Source organism: Ixodes scapularis, unplaced genomic scaffold (assembly GCF_016920785.2).
Source record: "Ixodes scapularis isolate PalLabHiFi unplaced genomic scaffold, ASM1692078v2 PGA_scaffold44__24_contigs__length_19508400, whole genome shotgun sequence".
Lineage (NCBI taxonomy): Eukaryota > Metazoa > Arthropoda > Arachnida > Ixodida > Ixodidae > Ixodes > Ixodes scapularis.
In genome coordinates, this window is record NW_024609873.1 from 6,216,843 (window position 1) to 6,229,093 (window position 12,251).

Below are 12,251 nucleotides of genomic sequence, written 5' to 3' on the forward strand. Positions count from 1 at the left end.
ATAAAGGATGTGATGACCTCTGCAGCACGAGAGTTGGTGTTTACGTGTGACGAACGGGATGAGGGTTGTATGCAGTACTTGGATCTCAGGCTGTATATAAATGGAGGACTAAGTTGGGAGTACGGCAAACATGCGGCAAAACCCTTGTTGCCATTTAAAAGTTGTCATTCTAAATTAGTCAAAAGAGGAATGGTCATGTCTGTTGGATAGAGCCCTCAAAAATATTGTTCTCATAAGGGACTAGGTTCAATGGATAACCAAGTGCTTAGGCTAAAGGAAGCGGGTTGTAGTGACAGTGCGGCGAAAGGGGTAGCGAGGAGACTGGGATTGAAGATCACAGGGATGGCAAGGGAGGTAAAAGACACAAAGTGACAAGGGAGTGTGTGTTCCGTTTTTTTTAATGGTGTGTCCCACAACTTGATGTTCATCGCGGGGAGGTTCCGTTTAAAAGTGCTTTTCATGACTGTCTTTCGGTTAGACAAGCTGACGCCCTTTTTGAGTGGACAATTAGGTTGTCAGAAAAAACAGAGATTCTTCAATCGGCTGCGACGAACGCGTTATTTACGATATTCCGATGACATGTGGCTTTTCCTATGTTGGACAAACCAAACTGTGTGTGAATGATCGGTTGAGTGGGCACAATAAAACAGTAAAAAATAATTTGCCTAACTCCGAAATAGCCAAACAACTTGAAGAGTGTCGAAATTGTGTGGCGGAGTGGGCCACTACAGCCGTGTTATTGCAAGAAAACAATTGTATGAAAAGAGTCCTCAAGGAGGCAATTAGGAGAGCTTCTGTTAGAAACTGATAAGCCAGCCTTCAATGGCACTTGATGGTGTAACAAAGAAGTTTTTGCAATTGTAACCTGCATTTTTTCAAGTTTTTACGCGTTTTGGATGTTTTGTCGGTGGATGGAACTCACCTTGGCCATTGTGTAGTTTCATTTTTATAATTGGGGTTGTGTGGATATTTATACAGCGTGTAGTTGGTCAGCCATTTCGAAGTTGCGACGAGTCACTTACTGTAGATGAGCAATTAGGCCAGTGCAGTACAACCGCTAGCCTGGGGTCTTTAACGTCACCACGCAGTAGTGATACACGACCGCACGCCGGCACGATGCTCATCCAGATCGAAACGGGCAGGGGTGGGGTTTGAACCCAGGATCCCTGCGTTCTGCAGTGCGAGCTATCACTCCACGTGCAAGTCTTTTTTTTTAGAGCGCAGCTCTTAGGGGCCCGTTCCCGGCTTGAGCGGCGTCGGCGTCGGCGTCGCCGTCGGCGTAACCGCAACCCTCGTAACCCTCGTGAGGGTTACGAGGGTTACGAGGGTTAATCTCATGAGGGTTACCCTCACGAGGATCACGAGGGCTACGAGGGTTACTTACCCTCGTAACCCTCACGAGGGTTACGAGGGTTAGTTACCCTCAAAAGGGTTACCTTCACGAGGGTTACCCTCACGAGGGTTACATACCCTCGTAACCCTCACGAAGGTTACGAGGGTTAGTTACCCTCAAAAGGGTTACCTTCACGAGGGTTACCCTCACGAGAGTCACGAGGGTTATGAGAGTTACCCTCACGAGAGTTACAAGGGTTATGAGAGTTACCCTCACGAGGGTCACGAGAGTTACCCTCACGAGGGTCACGAGAGTTGCCCTCACAGGGGTTACTAGGGTTACCCTCACGAGGGTCACGATGGTTACCCAGGTCACGTGACCGTCACGTGACCTGGGGATATTCCACGAGGTCACGTGACCCCGTTGACGTCATAGCCACTGATGACGTCATCAGTGACGTCACTGATGACATCACCGGCATCCGCATCGTCATCGTCATCATCACTGATGACGTCATCAGTGACGTCACTGATGACGTCACCGGCATCCGCATCGCCATCGTCATCATCACTGATGACGTCATCAGTGACGTCGCTGATGACGTCACCGGCATCCGCATCGTAATCATCATCATCACTGATGGCGTCATCAGTGACGTCACTGATGACGTCATCGGCATCGTCACGTGGCACCAGGTCACGTGACCCCCCCGACGTCACGTGACGCCCCAGGTTACGTGACTCCCACAAGGTCACGTGACTCCCACAAGGTCACGTGACCCCCCCGCCCCCCGAGGTCGCTTGACCCCCCCCCAGTACCCTTCCCTCCTCCTCCTCAAGAGCTGCGCTCTAATTCGGCGTTACAGGGAGTTGTAAACGGCTTTCATTTTTTTGATGATTGCAAATGTTTGGCATGTTTTGTTTGTAGAGAGGAGTGACCTTGGCCGTTGTGTAGAGTGCGTGGTCCTTTGTGTCCTATGGACTCTTTGACCATCTTGTGTAGTCGTGTGTAAACTGTAGCGAACCCTTGGGCCGTGTGCAAGTGGAGGGCGGTGTGGAGATGACGGGTACAAACGAAGTGTCCTGAATATAAATTTTGTGGCTGTGTTTGAAACGTCTTGTGTTTATCCCCTCCTTGTAGCTTCCGCCTTGGGTTTTAGAATGTTTAACTTTAACCAGCTCGCCTGCCTTATTACGTTACCTTCAAACTTTTATTGCCGGGTTTGACTGATGAGGCGTTCTTGGCAGGGCGCCTAGAATGCTTTCGCGGACCCCAGTTTGAGAATCACTGCTATGTTGCATGCTTTCCGAGATGTGGTATAGCAAATGGAAGGAGACTGTAAGGAAATAAGCGATAAAATGTCTCGGTAGTGTTGTGCTCAAGAAGTCATGCCCTCAGGATGTTGGCGATCTTTCACACCAATCGTTATAAAAAAATGCGTTGGTTGCATTCAACACTATTGGATCCCTCCCTCCGCTGCGGTATTCTATTTTTAACATGGGTGGAACTATGGGCGTATCAACTGGGGGAAGGGGGGGGGCGCTTGCCCCCCCAGTTCTCAAAGTGGGGGGGCAAGGTATGTGATTTGTCCCCCCCCCCCCCCTCCCCTGAAACAGCCGCCAGTAGGCAGAAAAAACACCGGCCGGCGGCGCCCAAGTGATGGCACCGCCCTTCGTATCCTTTGGGGGGGCTGGTTTGCCCCCCCCCCCCCCCCCCACTCAAAAGCAAGTTGGTACCATTATGTTGGGAAACGTTGTTTGATGAGCTCATTTATATGTTTATAATATAAACAAAACAAAAACACGGTGCCCATGCAAACCGAAAAACAATTGACCCGAGAAAACTGAACATATTCTTCTTCGCTTATTAGGAACTTTTAGCAAACCGTTACCGTCTTCTGTGTACCGCACTACCGGAGCCTTTGAAGCATGCTTTTAAGCGAGCGCCCTAGTGATACCGGGACCACGGGGCGCGCGCTTAAAAGCATGCTTCAAAGGATCCAGTCGTGCGGTACACGGAAGACGGTAACGATTTTCTAAAAGTCCCTATTGTTCCGAGTTTCGTTTTTGTTATTTCTTTTTGCGCCTGCCCTGTCTTTATCTCTTCTTTCACCTTATTTCTTCCTTCCCTTTATTCGTATACAGTAATGTCATTGTTGTTTGTCATTGTGTTGTCCGCACGTTAAATTTTAAACCTGCCGGAGATAAGGGGCCCGACGTCACGTTTGGTAGAATAGAACAGCTCCGATGTTATTCTTTTTCTTCCTTGCCTCTTACCTTTCCCTCTGCGGCTGCGGCGGTGGCGGGATCCAGCGAAGCCACTCGGCAGCTAAGTGCCGCGTAAATCACGACGCGTCTCCGCGAGCACTTTCGCAACGCGCTACAGAGTATCCAAATTTTGTTTTCGAGGCGGCCTCGCACCTTCCTGGCTCACGTCGTCGTCCAAGTCTTTGCTGGCGAGGGATCTCGTCCGCTGCTGGGGAAACACTCGCCTGCCAAGCAGACAGACGGTCACCGTCACGTCAAGCGAACGGAGAGCTCTTTCTTCGCTCGCTGTTCTCGGTTTGGTTTTTCCTTATATCTTAACGCCTGCCCGGCCTTCATTTCTTCGTTCCCTTTATTTAGATCCGTTGCACGAAGGAACGCATGGCTTCAAGCCCGGTGAAAGCTGGTGAAGACAACCGGGCTTCTGCTTTAGATAGCACCATCCGGGCCTCGACTTGCCCCAAGCGCATATTCCGCCCCGTGCGCCTCACTCGAGAGAAAGGGCTATTTCGTGTGTTCTTTGTTTTTCATGAACCTTATGGCGACTCTCCACCACATAATTCACAACAAAACACACACACACACAAAAAAAAGAAAAAAAGACACGTGCGTTTTACGCTTTATAAACGTGAAGTATTCCGTCACAGTTGATATGCTTCGTTTAGACTCGCCCTAGCGCCCGTGCCTTTGACAGCACTGAAGTCTGAAGACAACTTGTGAGATGGTGTATACCAGGGGTGGCCAAGCTGCGGTTCGCGAGCCGCATGTGGCTCTTCGCGTGTTAAAGTGCGGCTCGCGGGAGGCACTCACTTGATCGAATGACGTTTTAGCGAACGCCCACGTTTCATCGAATGACACTTTAGCGAATAGTCGGACGCCGCGAAGCGGCGTTTTCGGGTGGGCCAAGTGAGTTCATATTTTTGTAATGAGTTGCCGCAGACTGTCGCCGCGAAGCGGCGTAAAGCGCAGCGCGACGGATGGGTTAACGCGCGCCCCCGTTATTCGCTAAAACGACCATTCGCTCAAATGTCGCCGTTCGCTAAAATGTCATTCGCTCTTGTGATATGGACCCGCGGCTCGCGGCTCCCTTCCCTACTCCCCCCCCCCCCCTCCCCACCCCCCTCCCCCGCCTCCATCCAAAGAGAAATGGGACGCGTTTTAAATCGAAAGACAGGTTGCGGTTTGGTAGTCTTGTGCTACACCTACCTTATGTGCAGTTGGACTCCTTTTGACTCGGATAGATTGAAAGTAGTTAGAGTTTCGTTTATTGCTCTGGACAGAAGTTTGCCCCCCCCCCCCCCCTCTCCTCTTGCGGCTCTTGGAAGTTTCGTGGTTTTGTTTGCGGCTGTTAGGCCGGGTCAGTCTGGCCACCCCTGGTCTATAGTTAGAATTCATTGTCCCGTCGTGAATTTTGTGTAGATCAATTGCTGTTTCTCAAGCTTCCTTACTTTATTAGCCACAATTTCGTCTCTTTCGGGCAAGTCACAATGCGCGCTTCCCACCTTTCCTCCTAAGCTCAGAGAGGAAAGCGGCCGAGATTGTTAAGTTAGCACAGGCGAGATTAGGCTAGGTTAGGATGGGTTAGGTTAGGTTAGGTTAGGTTAGGTTAGGTTAGGTTAGGTTGGCTAGGTTAGGTTAGCTGATGTAAGGAGAGGAGAGGTTTGGTTAGGCTGGGTTAGGTTGGCTAGGCTAGGTTGGGTTAGTTCAGGTAAAGTTAGGTTATTGACGCGAAAATTAATTTTCAGTCTGGTAAACAATTACCTTTTGCGGGAAACGTGTGCTTTTAAGGTAATCTCAAAAAGAATAAGTGCAGCGGGGATGGTAACAAAAGCTCCTTTTTCTGTAAAAAAAAAAAAAAGAAAAAAAAGGTACGTCTTGAGTTTGCGGTTACAGGCCGTGAAGTGTATGTAGAAGCTGTTCAACACGTCTTCAGAGCATTAGGTTAAGTTAGGTTAGGTTTGATTAGGGTAGGTTCACTCCAACTTTCTGTTGTCGGTACGCAGGAATTGGCAAAATACTTCTAAAGATGTATCAAAAATATAAATCTAAAAATAAATAATTTGGCAACAATGTATTTAATTGCATGTTCAATCACACTTCTCAGAAAAAGTATTGAAACACAAGATAGACATACAACAAGACTATTTGATTATCTTAAAGTAGTTTTGCAAATACATTTTGTTGCCATAATCTGACATCCTTAATTTACATTCAACCGCGGTTAAAAAAAAAATGACAGTGTTAAATTACAGATTAGAGTCCATATAATACAAAGAATTTTATTTTCGCGAGGACCCAATTTTCGCGAATTTTGCGACTTGACTTCGAAGAATGGATCCCGCGAACATATTTCCATCTGGTAATAAATACGTAGCATACCACCTTCATTCGCGAGATTTCGTGCCCATGAAATATTACAAAAATCTACACCGAATTCACGAAATATTCAGCCCACTAAAATGAAGTCGTTCACAATATACCAAGAACCAAGCGACTAATAGAAATTGGCAGCTCTAACAATAAAAGTTGTTTGTTATAAGAACGCCAAAGGAACCGCAATTCAGTACGAGTTTATTCTGAAAGGCTCACTTGAATCAATACAACCTTTTCAAACAACACATCGTTAATGTGAAGTTAAAATATAAAATCAGTCAACCGAAAAGTCAGTAATTGTACCCACCAGGTTCATATCTTGTTCCAACTCTTCTATTTTTTTCTTTCCTGTTTATTATACGAGCAATGTGCAGCAAGTTTGATGCTTTTTGCACATCGTAAAGAGCGCGTGATATCGCATTTAACTGCGAAGAACAGTGCCCAAAACTGTTGTGTTTGGGCAGCACTCGAAATACGTAATTTTTAGTATCTAAATAAAAACGACGAATACGTTAGCCAATATCTAATCAAAGAAAGATATACAAATAACGGAAAGTGCTTGAAATACGTATTTCCATACTGCCCATCCCTGTCGAATGCGCGGTAGATTTCGCGACAATCGGTCATTCGGCGCTCGCGGCCCTTTTGTCAGCAAGAAAAGCTGAGGAAAGCAACCGTAAAGCACGCGGGAAGCAGCGAGTGTTGGGGCCAAGAAGCAACGGCAGTTCGGGCACGGAAGTCTGCCGCGGCGGTATCCTCCCGTTGGGCGTCTTCCCGTCGGAGGACGACCTCGCGCCGGCGGCCTTGGGCTTCGTTCCGTGCAGCGATTGTCTCTCGCACACTTGGACGACCGCCGCGAGACACCCCGGAGACACAAAGAATCGCGCCGAGGAGTTGTGTAAGCTCTCTCTCTCGACCGCCGACGTTACAATTACCGGGCATTATTGTTATTATTATGTCTTTCCCTCGCTCTCGCAAACCCCTGGGAGTAATGAAAGCTCGAGAGTGCCGAGTGACGCAGTGACATCGTCGTGTATAATTGAGGCGGCATAGAAACGACCTTACTGTAATCGCCACGCAGAAAAGATGCGAGCGTACCCCATGGTGTCCGCAATATACTGACTGCATAAACGCGCTCGTGTGCCTCACATTATATTGTGGACTGTGTCTTCTTCTTCACTGCAGGAGTGGGAGTGCCACAGAAGAAATGTGTGGGCCGAGTCTCCAACTTTGACTGAATTACTACATTGTAAGATGAAACACTATGCACGAAAGAATAGAGGAAATGCGTACGGTGGTTGACCACGGTTGTCACCAGCACGGCCAGGCAGCTGGACAATCCGATCTCAGGAGAGACGAAATACTGCCGATTTGAAAAAGGAAATTATGAATAGAGTGGATCGTGGTTCTGTTTTTGTCGTTCTGATTTTCTGCGTGTCACGCTGTTATATACGGGGCGGCATAAGGCTACCTATACACATCAAATTAGCACGGGACGTTCGATGTCTCCGGGGGTTTGAAAAAAGCTAAAGCGAACAAAAGAGCTTGAGCATTTCCCACCGCAAAAGGCGCGCTGTACGTCGGAACGCATACACTGCGCGACACAATGCAAACACGACTTTTGGTTCTTTTTCAAAATTTACTTCAAAAGTCTACTCATGAATATTGACCACTTATGTTAGTATCGTAGAGGAATATGCCCGCGAGAGCGCCTTTAGAGCGCGTGACACGAGGGCGCTGCGATAGTAGCGCGCTTGACATTCAAGCGCATGTCACAAGGGTGCACGACCAGTTGAGCGAGAAAAGCAAAATGTATGATGTACCCGCGGCTCCACAGACAGAACACATTTGTGCGAATCGTCGGATCGGAGCATTGGTGATTTTTGATTGATTGAATATTCCTTTAAGAAAAAAAAAAAATAAAACAAAACTGGTACGGCTCTTTCTAACCAATCGTTTACTGACATCGGAGAGGAAAGGGGGCAGGGGAGTGGAGCATATAGCTTCCGGGAATCTCTGCAGTGATATACTAGAAATAGTTTACTTTTTGCTATATTTAATCTATTCTTGAGAGGCATTTGGGCTCCGATCTATTCGGTGGCTGTTTAGACGCCCCTCACATAATTTGAAATACTACTGTCACGTCCATGACCGTAATGAAGAAAGCTCACAGCTAAAAACCTATGAGTAAAAAACTCATCGTAAGAAAGCTCAGCGCATTTCTATCGGATGCAGAGCTTTCCAGACATTTGACGGATACAGGAAAACCTCCCGTGCAAATATTTTAACTATATTTGAGAATTGTTTTCCAAATTCTTAATTCGTTGACGCGTCGGGTTCGGTGTCGACGTCACCTTCTAACACAACCCTAAGGGATGCTCGTTCTTCATGTCTCAGAAAAAAGTCTACAAAGAAAAAAAACTTGTCTAACACTTTGTCCGTTCTTTGTATTCTACAGAAACGTAGCTTCTCCACCTTTATCCTTAGGAAGTAGTCTAATCTTCTGGGGCTGAACGACAGTGCTTTGATTCAGAAGTATACGAATACCAACGGTTGAAATAGTGAATATCGAAGAAAAAAACCGCAGCAGAAACAAAAATAAAAGTTCAAGTAATAAAGTTTTAGACATGAATAGACACCGAAATTATACACGAGGATTCTGCCGCGAATAATAAATTTAAAGGATTGATTGTAAGATTCGTAGGTCAGCCTTTTTTTTTTTTTTCGCTGAATGCCGCGGCGTAAATATCCGCCAATTTCACATGAAACGCTCGATGTCCGAACAAGTGGTCGGGCCAGTCGCGCGGGACCGGTTGTGCGCTCTCGTGACGGGCGCTCTAATGACACGCGAGCTATATAGACCGCGTTGCCCCTTCCGCTAAGCGTTCCGCAACGAAGAAGTTGCCACTGCGCCTGCGCGACGATAGCCTTGACTGTGGAGTTCCCGCTATCGTAGCGGGTTTCGGAGGGCCTTGCGGGACGGCGAAAACGGTCTGCGAAAACTCCCTAATGCAGTGCGCTCTCAGATCGCGCGCGCTAACGTCACAGCGCTCTACTGTCGGCGCTCTTAACACACACACACACACACACACACACACACACACACACATATATATATATATATATATGTATATATATACACCGTGAAGTTAAGACATGTAGTGACAGAAATGCGATATCATCAAACCAATGCTTATCTAAAAACATGGGTTTCCTGTACTACTCTCAGCTCCTCAAAAATTGGGCAAACTATGTTGAAAAGTAGGAAAGGGGGAGCTACGCGTCGAAATATGTCAGAAGAAACATAAGACCAGGTATGTGAAGTGTAACGAAGGTGTGGTATACAATATTAATTTATCATGAGGCAGACTACATTGGCCAATCAAGCCGTTGCATAAATGACAGGCTCAGGGAACATGCACTGTCAGTAAGATCGTCACCCTCGGAAAATCTGACTCTGCACTGTAACAGATGTGGGTGTATCGCAAAGTTTGACAACATCATAACCTTACCCCGAAACCAAAAGATAATGACAAGGGAGATATCCGAAACGTTCTTCATAACGGAATGCGTTAAAGGCACGTGTTTCAGCGCTCCATCGATAGCCCTGTCTGGCTCCCAGGTGGCGTTTTTAAAATCTTTCGAAAAGTAGATGGCAGTTGGATAAGCATTGGTTTGATGATGTCGTATTTATGTCATCACATATCTTGATTTGACGGCGTACATATATGTATACATGGTGTCACAAAAGAAAATTTACAGGGTTTTCTTTATCCCAAAAATGAACTAGGCATCGCCGAACGCTCATTCTCCGCCCAAAGGTAGCTCTAGAGGTCACAACCAGATGCCAAAGTTTCAGCCCGATCCGATAACTTAATCAAAAGTTATAAGTGATTTTCTGAAAATTTCAATGGGAACATGGAGCCTATTTTTGCCCGTTTTCGCTTTCTGGTGCCATGGAGCCCCATGTATTCGAAAAATCCGTCAGGTGCCGTTTTCCCAGTGAAAGTTTCAGAAAATCACGTATAAATTTTGATCAAGGTATCGGAGCGGGCTGAAGCTTTGGCATCTGGCTGTGACCTATACCTTTGGGCAGAGAATGAGCGTTTGGCGATGCCTAATTTATTTTTGCGGTAAAAAAAAAAAAAAGAAACCTGCAATTTTTTTTTTTTTTTTTTTATGACACCCTGTATATGTTTTTCCGTGAGTAAACTTCAGATGCAAGTAGCGCTCTGTATTGTGCGTCTCTTTCACTTGTCCGTTGTTTTTTCTAGCGCCTTTACCCTTTGAAGTTTAGGTTAGTACCGCAACCGAGCAATTCCTACCACTAGAGTACATTTAAAAACAATTTTTTAATAAACACACATACACACACACACGCGTGCGCACATACCCACACACACACACACGCACGCACACGCGCACAAGCACACGAGCGCACACACGCACACACACACGCACACGCACGCACGCACGCACGCACGCACGCACGCACGCACGCACACGCACACACACACACACACACACACACACACACACACAGTTTTTTGTATTAACAGTGTTCCGGAGTGCGACCGCATATATTGGAGGCGAAGGGCCCACATGCAAGCGTTATCCGGAGCCGGTATAATAAACCAGCTGAAGAGGTACACAGACCGAACGACTCCTGAAACCCAAGTCCGTTCGCATTGCTGCAACACCTTGAAGGTCACGCCGCCCCAGAGTTAATATACCCTTTGCAGCGGGGCAATGATTGCACGTCTTATCGGAGGTACTGTAGAGTTACAGAACCGGTGCATTACCCAAAGAACATGCACTGACACTCAAGAGGTACTACACATAAAAAGTCCGGATACGTATGCAGGGCAGCGCCTGCCAACGAAAGATTATAGAGCGAGTTCTGTGTCGCCGCTGTGCCGTAATTGCTCAACCAGAGACTGATAAGTCTCAAGGAAGCGCTCCTCGAAGCGGCAGCAGCAGCACTGTGAACGTGATCGCCATGGAACTTTGCATTGCCGAGAAATCGTCGGTCCAGTCTGTATGTGCTCGAGGCTTTCGCACGGACATATGTGTGGAGAAATTAAATATGCGCATTTCCGCGCGCCGGCGTCAGCTTTTTGACGAAAAAGTAAATAGTGAACGAGCGATATCTTTAAAATATATTAAATAGAAAAAGAAAATCGTACATTTAAGATGGTCGCCGGGGCTAGAGTGATGTCCCTGTCAGGACGGGCGCGTAATACCCGTGCCACACGGGCAACTCGAATGCCATTTACAACGAATGACATTTGAACGATCGGCCAATCAGCGCGCGAAGCGCCGGGCGTGGCGCATTCCACGCGCGACAAATCGCGAGCCGATTCGTCGATCACACGAATGCCATTCGTTGCAAATGGCATTCGGGTTGCCCGTGTGGCACGGTTATTAAATGACTTTTAATCAAAATGACATTACAGCTCGACCGATCCGCGCGTTTAATACGCCAGGCTGCGCATGCACCCGCCACGTGCAGAACCAGCATCACGAGCTGCTTCGCCGAGCGGTGAATGACATTCGATCAAAATGGAATTTACTTTCCCGTCTGACAGGGGTATTAGATGCACTTTTAGGGAAAACTAAAGCCTGCAAACAAAACTGAAACCTGTTGCCTGATTTGCGCGAGTGAAGTGTGTATTATATGCTTTTAAAAAAAGACAAACAAAAAAATAAGTTTTTTTTTAATGATTTTATAAGTTCTCCATTTTTCTGACTTTTTAATAAGTCCACTAATTGATCTGACTTCAGAGGACCACTTCGCTTATTTTTCAAACTACCAGGATTGCGCTTTTTTATATATATATTTTTTTTAAGAGTGGCAGTCTATATAATACCCAATAGAATTTTCTTAGCATTTTTTTATTTTGAGTTTTTATTTGACATAAAAAAATAGTTTCCAGGAGTTCACCTTATTGCAGAACACGAGGACAGCCAATCAGGGTGAACAATAGAATAATCGCAGCGAATGACGCTCAGAATGCAATTACACCTGAAAACGGCCATGTGCTGTGCTACTGTACAATGAGCGAGCGAAACGTCTTTCTAATTTTCCCTGGGTACATACCGCAATTTTTATGTCTAATTTAATTCGGTGGGATCCTTCTATTGTTCGCCGTGACTAACCGCGTCCACGTTCTCCAGGGAAAAAAATCACATATATTTTTTATAGTGTAAAAACAAATAAATAAATAACGCACAGATCAACTCACTTGATGAGACCGTCGTCGCTCGCACGGTGGCACACG